Source organism: Porites lutea, chromosome 11 (assembly GCF_958299795.1).
Source record: "Porites lutea chromosome 11, jaPorLute2.1, whole genome shotgun sequence".
Classification (NCBI taxonomy): Eukaryota; Metazoa; Cnidaria; class Anthozoa; order Scleractinia; family Poritidae; genus Porites; species Porites lutea.
The window spans coordinates 26,555,067-26,569,305 of record NC_133211.1 but is presented as its reverse complement, the minus strand read 5'-3'; the positions used below and the strand labels follow the sequence as shown (position 1 = coordinate 26,569,305).

General features: G+C 37.4%; 2 long non-coding RNA genes across 2 annotated transcripts; both read right to left on the bottom strand.

Annotated features, from left to right (window-relative positions):
* Positions 1-3,035: 3,035 nt before the first annotated feature.
* On the bottom strand, positions 3,036-10,446 carry LOC140952665 (uncharacterized). Its single transcript, XR_012167377.1, has 3 exons — positions 10,261-10,446; positions 9,007-9,041; positions 3,036-7,226 (listed from the first exon to the last, which is right to left on the bottom strand). It is a non-coding gene; the product is annotated as an uncharacterized lncRNA (long non-coding RNA).
* A 1,762-nt stretch (positions 10,447-12,208) lies between these two features.
* On the bottom strand, positions 12,209-13,709 carry LOC140953018 (uncharacterized). Its single transcript, XR_012167434.1, has 3 exons — positions 13,282-13,709; positions 12,590-12,687; positions 12,209-12,342 (listed from the first exon to the last, which is right to left on the bottom strand). It is a non-coding gene; the product is annotated as an uncharacterized lncRNA (long non-coding RNA).
* Between the last annotated feature and the right edge of the window lie 530 nt (positions 13,710-14,239).

The following is a 14,239-nucleotide window of genomic DNA, read 5'->3' as shown; positions in this document are numbered from 1 at the left end:
TTATTTCAATGCACGTGTTTCTAGGTTTTTATATCTATTATACAACTGAAAAAATCGTGACATAGCTCCTTTGAATAATTTAATTAAATCACTTAAGTTACTAAAAAAAGTCACTAAACTGGGTAAGAACCAGCAAAATAAGAAACTCTAAAAACAAATAATTTGTTTTTAGAGTTTCTTTTCTTTTCAGGTAGGTTTTACTTTCTAGCTGTCACTACGCTAGGCTGTTTTTTTTTTATATATCCTCAAATTAAGTTATCAAAATAAATAAATATATCACAAAAAACCAACAAATATTTTACCTTCATTTTGTTTCCTCTTTCAGGCTTACCTAACTCATGGATTTAGCATGTAATCTGCCACTGAAATTGAATAAAAAAAAAACTTAATTTGGAACTGATTTTGTTAATTGCGTGATGAAATCTCGTATCAGGCGATTTTATGCAAGGGTTGTGTTTCTCTATTTTGAGCTACGGATTAATAAAAGTTATGATAGATTTCTTATTCTATAAAATTTTGCTTAGCCACGCTCACAATCCTTATAGTTAGGGAATGGGTGATTACATGCAAAAAGACACAAGGTCTCTTGGTCGATCTTTGCAATTTTTTCAGTTAATTTCAGTATTATTCGTTTCACACAAGTATCTAGTAAGTGAACTTAACTGAAAACTAAAACTTCCAAAAACATATTACATGTTTTTACCCTACCTCATTTGCCAATATAGACACAGGGGATAGTAGGACACTCTCCAGTTGAAATGAATCAAACTTTAAAAAACATTTTAAAATGCAAGAGGAAAAAACAGTCTAAACTGTTTACCTGTAACAGAGGAATCTGCCATGGTTTTGCCTCAGTGATGCCTTCGAAGGTCTGATGTTGACATCTTTATATGGACTATTCAGAAGCAGCAGTGTCAATAAGTAAGAGTAGAGGAGGTTATATCCTAAAACCAAGTTCAAAGTGTATTAATTCTGTACATGCAGGTTCAGCAATAAAAACTGAGGAACTATATTTATTGTTAGAAAGAATTCTAAACCTCAAAGTTCGACTTACTTGTATTTTAATTTCTTTCAGACAGTATGTATCCATGAAAGAATAAAGTTCAAGAGCCCTGACCTTCAAGAAGATACACCAAAAACAGAACCGAAAGGAGATTGAAATGTAACATTAAATTACCGCAGCCTTTCGAGGATTTTGCGGACAAACATGTTACGTTCCGTAACTTATTTTAAATAAGAAGTAGTAGTCAGTTTTTCAATCAGTTTAATTTGTTAAATGTAAATAGAAAAGTTAGAGTTTATCCCTCAGGGAAAAACTTGTCTGATATTTCTATCTATGTTACCATGCAAAACATTCATGCGGAGACTTTGCAAGAAAAACCTTCTTTTTCAGTCACCAGCAGACGGTAAGTAAGGGTAAGTAAGGTCTCAATTTAGACTAGTAAGATTTTTGAGCAGTTTTATTTGGTGGTGTAGATGGAGAACTTTTTTCGTATTCACTGTTTTTACGGAGACCATAATGCACCTTGTTTACAACCAAAATTTTGCATAACCCTTGTCTTCCATTTCTCTTGGGACGACTGTAATACCCGGGAGAAATTGAATACAATGGTTGGGCAAAATTTTAGATCTAAACAATGTGCATTATAGTCTAAGTAAAAAAGGTAAATACGAAAATAAATCTTGATTTCTCCATTTAAACCACCAAATAAAACTTATCAAATATCTGACTAGTTTATGTTTATATCGAGACCTTTCCTACCTTTACTTAACTTCTGCTTGTGACTTAGGTGACAGGTTTTTCTTGAAAAGTCTTAGCATAAATGTTTTGTTTGGTAACATAGATAGAAAAATCGGACAAGTTTTTCCTTGAGGGATAAACACTCTAACTTTTCCCCCTAAAGAGTGGGGGGCCGAGCCCACACCCCACTCTCCCCCTTCCCGGGAGGGGGGAGAGTGGGGGAGGGGGGTTTGGGCGGGAGCCCACACCCCACTCTCCCCCTTCCCGGGAGGGGGGAGAGTGGGGGAGGGGGGTTTGGGCGGGAGCCCACACCCCACTCTCCCCCTTCCCGGGAGGGGGGAGAGTGGGGGAGGGGGGTTTGGGCGGGAGCCCACACCCCACTCTCCCCCTTCCCGGGAGGGGGGAGAGTGGGGGAGGGGGGTTTGGGCGGGAGCCCACACCCCACTCTCCCCCTTCCCGGGAGGGGGGAGAGTGGGGGAGGGGGGTTTGGGCGGGAGCCCACACCCCACTCTCCCCCTTCCCGGGAGGGGGGGGAGTGGGGGAGGGGGGTTTGGGCGGGAGCCCACACCCCACTCTCCCCCTTCCCGGGAGGGGGGGGAGTGGGGGAGGGGGGTTTGGGCGGGAGCCCACACCCCACTCTCCCCCTTCCCGGGAGGGGGGGGAGTGGGGGAGGGGGGTTTGGGCGGGAGCCCACACCCCACTGCCGGGTAATTTATTCATATATTCATAATTTTTACTCGAAAGAGCGCCGCAGTAGGAGTGGTATTTTGTTGTTCTCAAAAGAGCGCCGCATTGCCGTGTCGTAGATCACGACAATGAACTATATTTTAATCTGTTTACTCAAAAGAGCGCCGCATTGCCGTGTTCTTGAAATGGAGTATTTTTAATAACTGTATTCTCAAAAGCGCCGCCCAGCCATATGTAAATTATGGAGTTTTGATAAACAAATTGTATTCAAGAGTATCGCATTACCATGTTCTCGAAAATGGGATATTTTATATAGCCCTTTACTCAAAAGAGCGCCGCAGTACCGTGATTTAGAAAATGGAGCAAGTTTTCGGTTTGGCACATATCTCACGATTCTGGGGATTTTTATTGTGAGTTTGAGGGTTGACAGCATTTGATTTCAAAGGCGTTAATCTCTATATTACTTCCTGACGGATAGAAAACGTTCATTTGTGCTAGAAACTAGATAAATAGTTTATTGAATGAATATTTATGCAACCCATAGGCAGAATTTTGTATTGACAAGTAATGTTAATTACAAAATATATGAACTAAAAATTATTAACACAGAAAATACATTAAAGTAAACCAGTTTTTCTTTGTAATAATTTAATTGCGTTTTATCTTCTTTACATATATTTTCATTATTATCGTGAAGCTGATAAAAACGGTATTCACCCACGCTAACTCCTTCCCCCACTCCTCTCCCGGGGAGGGGAGAGTGGATGTGGTCTACCCCCCTTTTCTCTTCCGTTTAGTCACTAGCAGGCGGGGTAGGGAAGGGCTTAATTTCCAAACAAAATTAAGAGTAGACAAGTTTTATATGGTGGTGTAGATGGAGAAGAAGACCAATTTTTTATATATATTCACCACTTTCATTTAGATGATAATGCACCTTATTAATCCCCATAGCTTTGCATAACCATTGATTCCGATTTCTCCTCGGCATTACTGTGGTCCCAAAAGAAATCAAAGACAATGCACACGCAAAATTTAGGGGTAGGAAATAAAGTGCATTATGATCTACGTGAAAACGGTGAATTTGAAAAGGTCTCTCCTCTAAAGGTTTTAACCCGCAGAGAATATCACGTGATCTACAATGGGTAGTTAACCACAGAGCGTATTAATTTAATAAAGTATAACTGAAATTACTGTATCTTTTTAAGGAATATTGGAATATTAATTTTGCAATGGCTTTGAAGACATTTGCTGCTTTAGTGGCCCTGTATAACTGCTGTAATTATTGGATTTTCAGCAGCAAAATAATTCTAGTGTTCCTGGTGTAGGGTTTGACTTTCGACTTTCTTTCTGCTTTAGGCCAAGCACATAGTGGATAGTGTGTTAAGGGCTCGTTGTGCACTTTAGCACTCTTAATTTGCATTAATGGTGTGATTTTCAAATTAGTCCCTTTTTGTCTTCCACTTGCCCTTGAAATATCTCAAAGGTGACTATCTAAAAATACCATTAGCAAAAGAGGGAGGTTGTTTAACTTGGCAGGGTTCTGGGTTACACATTGAAATGCAGCTTAAGTAAACTTATCTTTAAACATGACCTTGAATAGCGCCAGGGCTAGGCTTACTTCCTTCGAGCAGCGAGTATGTTTTTCCTTAAAAAGGCAAAGAACTTGCCAAAGTTTTGCTATTTACATGAAGAAATTAGGACGGAGCTGTAAATGAGGCACAACTTTGAGAAGAGGATCCTATCAGCCCCTTTTACCAGAACAAGTTTTTAATGCAACTTTTCCTTGGTGGTGTAAATAACCATTGACAGTTTTTTCAAAAAACCAAGTTCTCCACTTTACACGAGCAAGTCTTTCAAGGAAAAGTTGCCTCTGTATTCCCAGAGATTTAGGTTCTGCTATAGGAAGTGTTATTTTATTCAATGAGCTGCACTCTGCAAATGTTTAATGACAATACCACACAGAAAAACCTGATTCAGAGAAAGCAGTACAAAAGAACAAGAACAATTAAATGATCACTGGACCTGCGAGACTATGAATAACTTGAGCTAAACCTCACTTTTTGGGTTTCTAATATAGACATGTGGATGTGAATGGCCGATGCCAGGCTCGTTTCCCATTATCTTTAATTTTAAAGGCAACATGTGAGAATGACGTAGTGGGTATACAAAAACATATACTGTATATTATTAGCTACAAGCTGCCTTGGGTGCTGAGGCAAAAAATACTAGTAACCATTTGGAACTCTCCCTCTCTTTTTTTCATTGGGGCGAGCTCTTTGTCCGCCTTATTCCAGTGCATTTCTTGAATGTAAGTACAACAGTTTCATACCACTTGACTGGCCAAAAGCTGTTATGCGGGAAAGCAAGAAATACCATTGATCCTTTAAAAGAAAGAGGGTAGATTTCCAAATAATAGTATTTTTTTGGGCCTCAGCACCCAAGGCAGCATGTAGCTAATAATGTATATATATATTTATGCAATAATAAAGGCGAAGTTCCCGTTATTAAATTTATAATTTACATCAAACAATAAACTTGTAACCTTTGCAAAGAAATCCACTTAGAGTTGAGCCATGTGATTTTGGTCAGCAGATACCCTGTTTTGAAAGCTGTGAAATGGCCACAACCCTTGCCTCCCAGCATGGTGATTTTGTATCACACAACTGTCTGACCACCTTCAAAAGGCCCATTGTACCATACGACTAGCTAGCCTCGAGTATTCAGAAAAGCACAAAACAATATTAAAATACCAACAGGCCATGGCTACCTCTACACTTGAAAGGATGGGTTTTGAAATTCAGATTGGGGACATAATTATCTCCCCCTCACCTCTGTGAACAAAAATGGAAATTCAATTCGAGAGGGCCTCATTACTTTAAAAGGATAATCTATTTTAAAAATGCCTGACGCGGAAAAAATTAGAGAACAAACAAATGGCAGACAAACTGAGAAACTAGAAATACCATCATTGTCATTTGGTCAGTCATATAGCACAAGTGGCTGAAAGATTTTGTTTACCTTTACTACTACAGTGGAACCTTGATATAACGAACACCTATATAAGGAAGTCCTTGGTATAACGAACGATTTGTTTTGCCCCAGTAATAGTGAAATATATGAAAAAGGACCTCGTTATACCGAACACATTTTGCCATTCCCTTGGCCCTTCATTAAGTTGAGGTTCCACTGTATAGCAGAGTAAATTAAGACAACTTCAATAATTCAACTGAAAATCAACCCATTCTATTGTAATAATATTGTAATTTGTTTCCCACGGAGCACTAGTAGGAGTTCATAAGAACTCGGTGAAACATGCCTGTGCGTTCCAGATCGATTTGGAATTTGGAAGTGTTGGTTTTTAAGGTGAGAGGAAAACCGGAGTACCCGGAGAAAAACCTCTCGGAGCAAGGAAGAGAACCAACAACAAATTTCCACTATTTTCACCACTTTGTAGGCTACCTTCTTTACTTGCTTAGCTCTTCCAAGGGCTTTTCATGCACGTAATAGAGAAGCCTGTTTGTCCTATACCCTCTTTTACCACAACATATTTCTCAAATTAATAGTTACAAGCTGGCTTAGGTCATAGCCACTACTAGGTATCCCTCAAAAGAATGGAATTATAATGGCAACTATATCTTTAAATTCTAATTTGAAGTGCTACTATGATGGAAAATCAATTCTATTTTCTTTTAACATTATTTTTACTTTCCCAATTTCTTAAACAAGTTCTTATTACTTTTACCATGATTTCTTGGTTTGACAGTGCATCCATCATTAATACATGTAATAATCCTTTGTTCCAGTTGAGTGGCAACAAGAGAAATTGATTTACAGTAACAGTGATGTCATTTCATCAACAAGTTAAAACTGACATGACGATATTGAATCATTGTTCATACAAATTTGGACAAACAAATTTCAATGACTTTGCAAGGACAAATTACAGTTTTCAATGACTAAGACTTATTCAATAAATCAGCATTTTTAATCTCATTTTTGAACTAAGGAGTCGTTTACCATTTTCACTTCTTCAGCCATACCACTTTCCGTGACAACACTTTGCAACGACTGGGTATGACTTGAAGTTACATCTGAGGTACAGAAATAGCATTTGAAATAAGGAAACAGAAACAAAATATTGTTTATGCACAAAAAAGTTGTAACAATTAGATTAACCGTGAGTTTTACAGGTTCTTACACCAAGGATGAGCCAAATTTTCCTCTGTGAGATAATCTAATTTCACAGAAAACAGTGTGGAGTAGACGAGGTATTGAATTTCCAGGACTTTTGAAGACCCAATAAAGGAATCCAGTACTTTTCAAAGACCTTAAACGAATTCAATAACTTTTTACTTCAAGACCTTTTCAAGATTGTACGAATTAGCTGCTGTATGAATGCTGCCAACTGCACAGGGTTTGACAATTTCTGGAAATTCAACTGACATCATTTTCATTCTTGATCAGTCCAACTCTTACAAATTAAAATAAATTTCAGTAAATTAATGTGGACAGGCAAACCACATGATCATTGTCAAAAAAACCAGCATCTCTTTGTAATAACAACCTGAAATGGTTATTAAATATTTCCCATATATACCTGCAGAGAAAAGAGAATTGACTCTGATCATTATAGCACTGTATTAAATATACTTCTTTGCTTTGTTATAAAATTAGTATGAAGCCAAGACAACTTCTCAACAGGTCCTTGAATGCAGATTCCTTTATTATGACATTTCACCACCAGTGTGCAGCCACAGTCTGTAGTCACAAACTTCCTTACTCTGTTAGATCCATGGTGCTGGGGAAAAATTAACAACTATTCAGTCTAGACTCAAACTGACATTGTTGTTGATTTATCAAAAGACACTTCCACGGTCTTATTTTAAATAACAACAGTTAATAAAAATCCTGGAAATAACACCTTAACCCTTTGACGACAGCTCTGGTCATTTTTGTTCCATAAGGAACAATGCATATTTTCCTCCCTGGACCCATTTAGCTTTCAGTTTAAGCTACATGTAACAAGATGGTAAAAAACGTCAGCAAAGATAGATCTTTCCACTAATACCTCGGCCTCGGTCTGGATATTCTGACCAATCCTGATGAACTTCCATTGTGTAGTTCCAGAAATTATTGATAACCTCCCCCCACCCCCCCCCACCACCCCATGGAGGGCAACGGAAATTCTGAGGGGAAGGGGGAAGGTCCTAAAGGATCATTTCCAAGAGGGAGGGGGTTTACCCACCTAGGTTTTTTTTTCCAGGGGGCTCTGAGTAAGATTGGTGAGTTATTAATAAATAACAGCTTCTCTGTTGAGCAAGTTATCAGTTATTTTACTGTTACCAGTGTTTCAAAACAAGTATTATTGTTTGCATTGATCATCTTTTATCTACGGTCAGCTAAATACTTTTTTCATGGCTTTTGCGATAGCTTTCTTTAATACACTTGTCATCGGCTCATGAATAGACTTCCCGTTATCTAGCTGTTGCTAGATAACCAGCACCCGCCTGCAAGGTTCGTACTCTTTTAACCTCTTCAGATTCCATGACTTTTTCCATGACCTTTTTAAGTTTTCCAAGACCTTAGGTTTAGCTGTCACTTTCAAAAATTTTTAGGACTTTCCTTGTTTTACGGTATTTTTGGACCTTAAACAGTTCAACAGACACAAACTCTGATGTCCACTTCTCTCTATCTTGCATTGTCCTCGCCTTGCCATCAACAGTAACTAAGCTATCAAACAAAAACTTTAATTTTCCATGACTTTCCAGGCCTGGAAACTGAAATGCTTATATTCCATGACTTTCCAGGTTGTCCATGACCTGTACAAACCCTGCAACATGGAATGAAAATTCTAGGGGGGTGGGGGGTCTAAAGCAAAAGTGCCCTCCATGGGGGGGGATGGATATTTTTTGGAACTACACATTTACTAAAAAAAGAAACATGTTGGGGAAAAATCCATTGCCAATTTTACTCTTAAACTACTACTCTTTGAAGATTAATTTTGTCCCTTGCCATCACCAGAGGGTTAAAATCAGTGAAGTTGCCAAGTTTGAAAACAGCAGACCGCTGAGAGATCAGTTTCCTCCTATGACAATACCAACAAAGACTTAATGTCACTGTTAATAAGTCAGAATCTGTCCTGGCATAACTATTATCATGGCCAAAGTAAACATCGCAAGTCTTACGTTTAATCAAGAGAATTTTCAGTAATTGTACCCAACCCCATGTAAACTGCTCAAACTACATTCATTTAGTCAGACCACATATTGGGCCAATCTTCTTTAACTATGTGAATGCTAGTGTACCTCCCATAATACAGATTCCTTAGTCTTTTTCTTTTAGTTACTTATTATTTATTTTTAGTTCCTAGTCCATTGTGCACTGATTGTGAAAATATACAGAATATAGTTGAATACATGTAGTTCATGGCATATATGTATTCCAAATACCTGTATTATTTTTCTTTCATTTCATTTTCACTTTATTTTAATTTGTAGCTTTGCATTTACTTTTAGTAATATTTATGTAATTTCCATTAAAATAATAAAACTAAAATAATAAAATAAAATAAAACTCACAAAATGCTGGGCCATCTGGCTTAAGTTGTAGTTCCCTAAGACACAAACATTACATTAGTACATTTTTTCCTGTTTGCCCACACTTGCTCAAGACAGCACGATTTGCAATTTAATTTCAATCCTGAATGAAGCTTGTTTTTAGCTATGTCATACTAGAACGAAATTGCATATGTGACCGAGCTGCACGAGGAAGGTGAGGTAGCAAATGGTGATCCAAAGAGAGACAAAATGCGTACAAAACAAACAATAAGAAGAACTACAATAAAAAAAAACGCTAGGAAAATGAAAGAAAAGAGACAGGAAAAGGGGAAGAAAACGGCAATATAGCACAACTCCAGTGAGAGGAGAACTCTACAGAGCTATGTCCTACAGGCTTGACCAGTAAACTTGGCTACTGAAACTATACTAATGAGTAGAAACTCTACATGCAGGCATATTTATATTGTGCTGAAAACATACTGCCAGCATCCTGTTATAAGCAATACGATTGGACAACTACAGTATAGCTACATGTAGGTAAGCCACAAAACAGTGAAACCTTCCTGTTGGTAATACACCTGTTTGTAAAACAAGATTATCGCTTTACTGCCACATACGTATTCTGTATCATAACAGGAGGAAACAAATGGAGTGCTTTGGGGAAAAACTACATGTACAACAATGGCGACAAATTAAAGTACACTAAAATCAATTAAATTCTTTCCTGTTCAAGGGTGTAACAGCGGAGAAATTACGAAGCTAGATAAAACACGGATAACCACAAAGAAACGCATACTGTGGGAAAACGATAAACGGAACCGCAAAAATAATACCGAAAAGAAAAAAGCTTTGTGAGCTAATTATTGAGCCCAGTTACACGTACCAGGACAAGAATTTCATTTGGAAATGGTCTTTCAAAAGTGGAATGAACTGACTCTGGAATGGCACTTTGCAATATTACTTAAAATAGGTTTTGTCACCTTAGATATACGTTATTGAAACCAAGTTGAATTTTGTTTCTTTTAACAATAAAAATTTTCAAACACAACGGAAAATTGTTGGCGAATGTGACTTTGCCATACAAGACTCTTATACTGATCAGGTTGGTTCAATGTCTACTGGTAAGTCACAGCAGGGACCAGAAATTTGTGGCGTCATTAGCGCAGAGTGCTTTTACTAGTACACAAGAATGGAATGTTGTTCAGTATCTTGTAAACAAAACTAATATGGACTCATTCCAGTATCATGAGAATAGCCCCACACACAGTAACTCACCTTTTTTGATCCATTTCACCAAATTCATATTGCACTTCCCTCTGAAATAAAATGAATAATTGTATTACTAAACCAAAGCAGGATTAGCTCAGTCGGTAAGAGTGCTTGATTGCAGAGTGGGAGGTTGCAGGTTCGATTCCCGGGACCAGACCAACACTCAGGGTCTTAAAATGACTAAGAAATGAATGTACTGCCTTTGCCTTGCAAATAGCGTTGCGTGGCTCGTATGACCACGTAAAATGGCGGTCCCGTCTCCAGCAGGAGACATAAAATAAAAATAGTGTCCCCAATTAGCACTTTCATGCTAAATACATTGACACTCAAATAAAGGGCTTTTTTTAACTACATGTAAAATAAACCACCTTTAAAGAAAAAAGGTAATTTCCAAAACATTAATGTGATCAGATAATGCCATAGAATGAGCTTCAGGCTAACCCCCCACCAACCTCTGAAAGAAGGCAGACTTGATTTTGAATCTCAAGACTGAGCAATCTTCCCAGTTCTATGATGTCATGCAATTCATACACTGGGAATGAACCCAAAGTTGAAGCAAATTGGGTTAATAATAATTCAAAATAGCAGATTAAACACAGCAGAGAAACTTAAATACCAATCAATCCTTAAATTAACACAGACGGACAAAATTAGTTGAAGAAAATCAAAACAGTGTGGTATAGACTGTTTGAGCTTTTGACACAGGAGAAATATTTGTTTGCCATAAACTTGCAAACTTGTCAGTACCACATTTTAGTTTCATAAAGAATTAAAAAGTACTTACAAGGAAAACAAAACAAACAAACATTAATTAATACACAATCCCTTTCTTTTTAATGTACCATTTTCAGACCAAACATTAAATTGACTGGGACTCATGCCACTGAATCGTACATGTAGTCAACAGTTACTGGCACCGTACAAGCGACTTATTGTGGACTCAAGCAAAACTAACTACAAGAGAATGGATTGACTGACTTCAAACTTGCTTGTTATAAAATTTCCTTTGTTTGAGATTTGTGATAATGTGTCAAAGGCGAAAAAAAAAACCAAAAGCAAAGTTAACATCAAATGAGTAATATATCTATTTCTTTTCAATGTAGAACACATACATAACACATTATAAATGGAAAATACTGAGTTTGGTGATACCTGGAAATGTCTCCTCAACAGCTTGGATTTCCTCTTCACAAAAATCATTCATAAAGAATGATCTGGTTGCCAGTCAGGGTTCCAGTCTTTGATGACCTGCAAAGCTTCTTTAATGAAATCAGTGGACTCATCTTGGAGAACAAATGATGCCACAACCTGATAGTAAACATTTGTTTTTACTGCTAAAAAGAACAGTGGTAATGCATATCATGTGGTCTTATACGTGGCATCCAAGAGGCAGATGTCATTGCCATACTTGCTCAACAGCCTTCTCCGTCAAGTTGTTTGATAGACAAAGAGGAATTTTTGATTGGACAGAGGAGTCATTACACGGATGTCCTCATCATCCAGGTCGTCTCCGATGCTGGAATTGCTTACAACATCATTCTCAAATTTTGCATCATAAATGCCACTATAAATTATTTATGGAAGAAAAATTTGTCATAGGGGGTTTGCGTTTGCCACTCCTTGACTTTCTCCTCAATCTGCTCTTTACCATTGCACGGTACATGTGATTGTAGATATCTTTCTTTGTGGGAAAATACTGTTGGCTTGTTGGAGGTGGCATCTCTCTTCCAGCGAAGATCTCAATTCGAACAAATTCTCTCAAGTGTCTCCTCATCTTATCAACACAGTGACACCCCTGTTCACCAAATCATGAATTTTGGTAATAACTCTTGTGTCTCCTGCCTGGTTGATACCACTAGTCTGGGTGAGAATAAGGATACAGTAACTAATGATTGATATTTGTACTACATATCAAAGGAAAAGAGGATGAAAGAGTGGTCTGTATGTTTACCTCTCCTTGACCTTGATCCTTGACCTCAGGAAGCTTAATGTAAAAATGGCATTCTCCAGTGAAGTCTTTCTGCCCTGACATGACATGACATGTTCTTGTACTTTCGTTCTCCGTCATTTGGGTGAATCAATGGTTACCTGGACAAAATGTAAAAATTTGAATTAACTGCAATAAAACTTGAACATTGTGCTGTAAATCTTTAAGTCTGCAATCCCATTAATATACAATGTACGAATCATTTTTTTTAAGCGGCTTGCACATTGCATGATTTTTAAAATGGCCCTTCCACCCCTGTCAATTGAACCCCTTCCTACTCTCAAAGGTACAGAGGATTATTACAAAAAGATTAAATACTGTTGCCTGAAACTGAGGAATTTTCATTACCTCCTTTACAATTTTTTTTGCAGGACAACCCATCTTCTTTGTGTCTTGTACCATTCTCGTTACTCTCTTGATGTAATGGTGGTCTTGAGCTCCCTCCTCTTTGGTACACATGTAAAAGTAAAAAGAAAGAAAGCAGATGGAAAACAAAAAGATTATGAGCTTTCAAATTATATGCTGCTACTCCATCCACTAACGTTTCCACTTTTAAGAGTTTAATGACTAAAATTCATTAATTTTAATCATTATGCATGTTTCCATGCATTGTTGTACAATGTGGTGCCGTTGGGTGGAAATTGCTAATCAGGATAATAATACTAATAATCATAATAAATGAATGAAAATAGATCTGTCTCAAAGGAATACAAAACCTAACCTTCTTAACCAACTCTTTCCTTTTACATGCTGTTGACAGAAAAGAATTAGTGACCATTCTATCTACAGACATGAGCAAGGCTTTTGACCCTCTATGTCACAATTTACTCATCAAGAAGCTCAAAGCATATGGGTTCACTAATCAATCATTGGATCTAATTCGACCGTTTCTGAATGACAGATACAGTCGCGTAAAACTAGGCAGTATTAGAAGTGAATGGTCTAAAATGTCACGTGGTTGTCCTCAGGGATCTTCGTTTGGTCCATTATTATGGAACTTATTCCAGAATGACATGACCATGTTGGTTAACGACACAAACCTTTTCATGTATGCTGACGACCATCAGCTATATGTAACAGGGTCGGACTACAACATCGCATCTTTCAGGCTACAAATATCAAGGAAAGTTAGCCATGTCATGGTACAGGGATAACTTTCTACTTGCCAACACAGAGAAGTTTCAATGTCTTACTATCAATCCAAGAAACATTGACTCAGATAAACAGACTGAGGCCCTGCAGATTGAAGACCAGATCATTGCCAACACCTCGCAAATCATATTACTTGGAGTTGAAATAGATGACAAGCTTAATTTCACCAGCCATATCAGTAACATTTGCATAAAAGCCAGTCAAACAGTCGGTGTCTTATTGAGACTTTGAAATTTGATACCATGCAAAGTAAAACTGATAATCTACAAATCATCCATCCTGCCTCACTTAACATATTGCCATCTGGTATGGCATAACTGTAGATCTTCTGATAGTAGAAAAATAGAGCGGATTCAAGAACACGCACTTAGAGCAGTATTTAAGTCCCATTCAGAATCATACGAAAACCTTCTGGTTCGTGCAGAGCTACCTTCACTACTAAATCGAAGTCGACTACAAGATATCGCTATATTAATGTACAAAGTAAAATATGGCCTTGCACTGAGTATTGTTAACAAACTATTTAGCAGAAAAGCACTAGTTATTCACTAAGAAACAGTGATTTTTGATATTCCGACTTTTAACACTATTAACTATGGAAAGCATTCTCTTAGATATCAAGGACTTCATATATGGTCGAAACTAGATATTAAATTGAAAGGCTCCTCGAATATTGAATCTTTCAAAAAGAACATTAGCAAAAAAGACCTAACGTCACTCTTAAACAACAACAATAGCTGCTGTAACCTTTGCAATTCTTAGAGACTACCTTTTATATATATATACATTATTATTATTATTATTATTTCTTATTTGTAAATAATTTTTATTTTTGTGTCCCCAATT